The sequence below is a fragment of the Cyanistes caeruleus genome, chromosome 1 (assembly GCF_971803275.1).
Source record: "Cyanistes caeruleus chromosome 1, bCyaCae1.hap1.1, whole genome shotgun sequence".
NCBI lineage: Eukaryota > Metazoa > Chordata > Aves > Passeriformes > Paridae > Cyanistes > Cyanistes caeruleus.
Genome location: NC_141701.1, coordinates 142,554,339 through 142,560,358, shown reverse-complemented (window position 1 = coordinate 142,560,358; position 6,020 = coordinate 142,554,339).

Genomic DNA, 6,020 nt, shown 5'->3' with positions numbered 1-6,020 from the left:
ATAGGAAAATAAAATGATGAGAAGAGGAAAGAACCTCTGAAAGATGGCAAGTAGAAAATTAATTTCAACCTGAAACTGCCACATTACCAGGATGAAATCAGAGAAGTTCTCTCAGGAAATAAGCAAAATGCTCAGAAATCCAGGTTTCAACAGTGAAGTTCAATGTGAGCTACAAATGCCTCAGGGAAATGGCATGCAGATCAGCAAATAATGAATTACAGAAGTGAAGTCAGGATGTAATAAAAGCCTCAATACCCCTCTGAGATAACATTTGCTTTTACCTGGAGAGGTTTCTGAGAGGGCTGTGGGAGTTTGAAAGAAAGCACTAGCTCCAAAATTGCAAACCTAAGAAGCAGGAAGAAAATAATTGCCTCCTAAAGAAACACGTAGGTAACAAGATGCCTCTGCTGGGAGAGGTCAAGTCAGTAACAACCAAGTCTTTAGTCATCACTGAAATCCTGAAATCAGAAAGGTGGTAATGCAAGACAAAAAAATAATTGCTTTAAGGGCTGAAATATTTTTCTTTATATTAAAGGTGGGACCAAGACATGAAGTACAGCTCTGACTTCATCGCCAGAGCCAAAATTTACAAAAAATTGGATTTGTGTTCTTCTGGGCAGGGCAAATTCATCTGGATCTCTCAGAGTTTAGTAATATTTAGTTCTTTAGATTTTTTTGCCTCAGGTTTTGCTCCAGACCTAGACAGGTGTATAAAATCCTTTGTGGAACAGAACCAAGAGCAGATTTGGGGAACATGTATTTTGTGTTGTCATGCACCAGCTCTGAAGAGCCAGGACGTTGTTCCATTGTCACTGTGCCTGTGCTCATCCTGCTTTTTGTTGAATGTGGTAGCACCACACAGTTGCTGCTAGCATTGCAGGTGTGTATTCATGCATCTACAACTGTAGGGATACTAATCATGGTGAAGGCTAGTAAGCTTTTGGGGCTGGGGACATAGATGGAAAGCTCTCTTTCCTCACCAAACCCTGCACTCATCAGCTAATCTCATCTTGCTGGGACACACAGTTATTTCTTGGAGGCTTCACCATGGGAAGCCATACCACAGGATGCCATGGGGACAGGAGGAACTGCTCACCATCTGTCCCCCTCCACTTCCATGCGTGGGGACCCAAACCCATCAGTCATCCTGACCCAGGACCATTTTGGGCTCCTCTGATTCCTGCTGTGTGTCCAAGAAAGGGAGGGATGCTGCTGGAAGGGAAGCAGGAAGGGTTGGAGGGAAGGACAGTTTGTGTGTTCCCCCAGAGGAGCACGGGAGGGAGGAACCATGCCTTGACAGTGGCTCAGAGTGCAGCCACACTCAGCACTGCTGCTGGGACATGTGACTGGTATTACAGGTAGTGCTACTGGTGCTACAGGTACAATTAGTGCCTCTTAGCCTTGTTTGGTACTGTGTCCTTTCAGTCACAGCCCTGCAAGATGTCACCTGTCACTTCTGCGAAGCAGAATGTGCAGGCATGTTGTGTTCCTGCCGCACGGTGTGGCAGCTGCCTGCTCCTCCACACTCCCTTGCTCATGGCAGCACACCACAGCATCCTCTTGAGGATCATACTGGGATATTGTGCTCCTGAGGAGCTGTGGACCAGGCCTCCCATGGGGGATGGAATGTTGCAAGAGACTGCCAAGGAATCCTTATGGTGATTTCTGTACACGGAGGAGAGGAAGCTGCCCTGGTCAATATACACCTGAAAGTGGATGAGCAAGGGGAAAGGGGGATGCTGGGGGGGGAAAGGGTGGCATGGAGGGGGAAGTAGGAGAGGGTGTTGCTACAGAGGTCAAGATATGCAGATGGAAAGCACCAAAATTGGAGAGTTGTCTGGAACATCCTCCTGATCAATTCCTTAATTTTGTAGAAGGGCAGTAAGCTGGACTTCTAGGTGAATTTTAACTTTATTGGGTAAAGATTTCCTGTCTTTTTGATAAATTCAGCCAAAAATGTCAGTGAACAGCAGCAGCACCGTCTTGGATGTTCATAGATCCTTTACAGTTTGTTTTTACCATGGCTGGTTTCAGACACATAGGAAGGACCTCTTTTTTTCTATGTTCTCTTCTCTTACCAGAAGGTTTTGTCCAGGCATACCCAGGCTGTTTGTGTTCTCAGACAGTAAGTTGTAATATCCAGAGATTTCAGTCAAAGGTCAAGGTCCTCTTGTGCAAGACAGGATATTTTTCCCAGAAGTTAGTTCCTGCCCTGAAGAAGTTCCAGAGACAAAAGAAGACTATGGCCCAGCTGACGACAGAGAAGCAGAAGACACTGGTGAGACACTTGTAATTAGTCTAATGAGGATCAATCAGATGACACCAGCTGCCTAACCATTGTCAAGTCGTTTTATGGGCATTACAGCAACAGCATGGTTGTAAAGAGAAATGATAGGGGTATTAAGCAGTGACTACTTTCAGGACAGGCTTTTTCCACTCATGAATGCAGGTTTATGAAATAAAGTGTAGAGTAATAGCAATTAATTGGGATATACCCAAAGTGTGTGCTGCTTGTTTATTGCATGCTGCAATCTCCCATCTAATGCCCACCTAATGCTTTAATAAGGCCCTGATTCCTGTGCACACATTCAGTATAATTATTCCCATTTATACCTTTTCTACATGCAGTACCAAATTTCACCAAAGTGAACCAAAATTTGGTCTTTATAAGTCCAGAAAATACAGGCACAGAATCAGTTATATTGCTAGAGAAGAATTCTAACCAATGGAGTTACCTGCTATTCACAAGCAACTCTTTTTTAATCCAAATCCTTCTGGGTAGAGTCCATCCAAATTTCTCACAATGGTTTCTAGAACATCCAACTAATCACCTCTTATGTTCTCTCACCTTACATTCACTGCCACTAAGCAGTGAGTAGGTCCTGTGAGTAGTTTTTCACTTTGCAGTCTCTCCATGTTCATACATAATTTTCCAAGGGTGAGGTTTTTTCCAATGAGGAAGGAATGTTCATGCACAAATGGCAGTAGGGTGAAACGTGCGTTGAGCCAACCTGGAACTTGTGGTTTAATAATCCCTTAAGACATTTACCAGGAAGGAACATTTGCCTTCTGTATGTTGTATAAAACTTAAAAGAGACCGAGGGAGGGATATGAATTCATTATTCATGCATTATTCAGCACTCAGTATTCTTTCCCCTTTGCTGAAGATTGCACGAGTGTCTGAACTCACTCTAGTCAATGGAGGTTCAATCACTACTGGCAGCAGACCTCAAAGCACATGTTGGCTGACCAATGCTGGTGACTGGTTTGGGGGAGCTGAATCCTCACCCCCAGTAAGCTGGTGAACATATGTGTTCAGTGATACAGCTGCTTGTGAGCTGAACTGAAACTGTGTCTTGGATGTTGTGTATTGTCAGCAGGTCAGAGAAACAATGTGCTTATAGAAGTTTTATCTCTGCTGTTGCTGAGCTCACTGTAGAGAGGCTATGAAGAAACAGGCCATAAAAAGCTGAAAATTATGTTGTATGTAAATGAAAGGTCATTTGCCTGTGTTTGGGATAAAAGTCACAGACCTGCTATGGCTAATTCTTGGAAGGAATGGTAACTTGTGAATTTTTCATATGCCTATTTCCAGGATTAGTGCATCACTTAATTTATTCTATATATGATATGAAGAGGTTAAAGAGTTGCAGCATAAAGGCATGCAAAAAGCCACACTCTCTATCCAGATATATTAATAGTTATCTAATAATAGATCATGCTGCATGCAAATATGCTTGATGCTAATATTATTTAGCTAAAATACAAGCAATAAATACTGTTCTCTAAGGCGCAGAAAATACATTCAAAACTAGTCTATGTTTTAATAGATTTCTTGTGTCCTTGATAGATTTAAAGTTAGATTATCTACATACCTGACACATTTTAAGCAACCAAGGCAAAGTGTGAAAAACTTCTCAGCATTGCTTCATTGGAATCACAAGAACACTTTTCCGAGATCACATTGCCTTTTCTAATATTTGCTCTCAGTACATTTATATACCCAATTCCTTTTTTTTCTCATATGTGCAATCTAATACCAAATCTGACTGACATGAGAAAAACCTATTCAGCACAGTGGCTAAGCAGTTAAAAATGTCATTCAACAATTTGCCAGGTCACTGTCACAAATATGTTGCTAGGTGACTGCAGATGTTATCAGCCACTAAAATACATGCATTTTCCAGATGTATTTGTTAAATCATTTTCTGTTGAGTGATTCTGTGGTACCATGAAATTGAATGCCTTATTAAGGACCTAAATATTTTTAAATATAGAACATAATCTGAATGATATTGAAAATTGTTATTTGTTGTATAAGTGGAGGAAAGGGATCCAAATTTGGGAAATTTGACTAAGGGTTTCTAGAGATTCAGCTCCCTAGAAACTGCAATATTATACTATCCTCTTGGGTTTTGTAACTTCTGTGCATACCTAATGCTCACATTCTGCATCCAATTATTCTACAGCTGATCCCTCTTAATTGGCATTTTTATCAGCTAGTGATATGATTCATTAACCCTTTGGAAAGCAGTCTTTCAAAAGTTAATAACCATAGAGTTTGAAACTTCAGGCTGACGTAATACCCAGTCATAAAAACACATGAACTTCAGTTAGTTTCAGATGTCATTCTGGGAGCTGATTGTATCAGTCACACAGAATCCACCCTGCAGGTCAAGACCCTAAAAGCTGGGCTGCTTTTCCAGGTTCCTGTTCCTGGCAGTGGCAGTCATCCACACAGAGGTCGGTCTCCCTATCAAAGTGAGCCAGGAGAGCTGCCAAACTCCTGGCAGTGTGCACTGGTGACATTGGAAATGACTAGGGCACACATTTATTACTGAGTTCAGGTATAAAAACCTGTGTGAAAGGATTCCTATCTGCAAGCTGACTCCCACATTCAAATAATGGGGGCAGCTATCTTTTATAGTGCAAGTCAGATCTACAAATTCATTCTAGCCTCAATATCTAGAAATGTACATTGAGTAGATAGGAGGCAGGGTTCAAAGAATGTGCTACTGGTTGCATTTTTCCTAGAGCTTCGAACTGTAACATCTGTGTGTGCTCCCTGGTTCAATGTTCATCTGGAACGATCGAGAGATTACTCAGTGGTTTGGCAGGGACTTGCAAGATCACACTTTTCAGCTCAGACCAGCCTGCATCAAAGGTACTTACACGTGCATGGATTTAAATGTAAACTGTCCAGAGAGAATAATGTGCTAGTGTTAAATCCAAATTTATCTCCTCTGGCACAGGGTGATCCCAGGCCATGAGTGATGGCAGACTGAGTATTCATTCTGAGAAAATACTGCTATTTATTATTTTTCTGCATTCAGCATTTTTTTCCCTAGGCATCCACTTTTGGCCTGATATCAGAGGTGAAATACTGCACCAGATGGATCTTGACCTGGTCTCTGTGGCCAGTTTTATGTTCTTAGACCCATGCAGCACTGACTCTTTGTGACACTCTACGTGATTTCCAGCAGCATGGGGAGTTCATGTCGTTGGTCTCCGGGGTACAGAAGGAAAATATCACAAAAAAATCCTTAGTCTTCCTGGCAAAGCTGAAGGGAGGGCAGCAGTTTGTGAGGTTTGTGGTTACTGTAGGTGCAGTTTTTAAGCATGGCTTAAATAGTTGTGTGTGTTATGCCTCAGCTAAGTGTCTTTTACCACATCAAAAAAAAAGTTTAGACAACATATAATGTTCTCTGTTCTAAAAGAGTGAGGTAGCACTTCACAGTCTGTCTGCTGGAGGTTGTGCTGTCATGCCATTGCTCCAGGGAGAAGTGGTATCGCTCTTCCTCTCAGCTTCACTGGCATCAGTTAATGAAACAGGAGACAGGGGCCATGAGTTGCGGCCTGGAATGTTCAGACTCGACTGTGCAACCCCTTGAGATCCCTTCCAGTCAACATTTCTGGAGTCCATGGAAGGCCTACACTCACCTGAATCAGTAACTCAAGGCAGCTATTCCAGAGCATCTCAACTGGCTTCACACATTTATGCGATGGCAGCTGCATTGTGC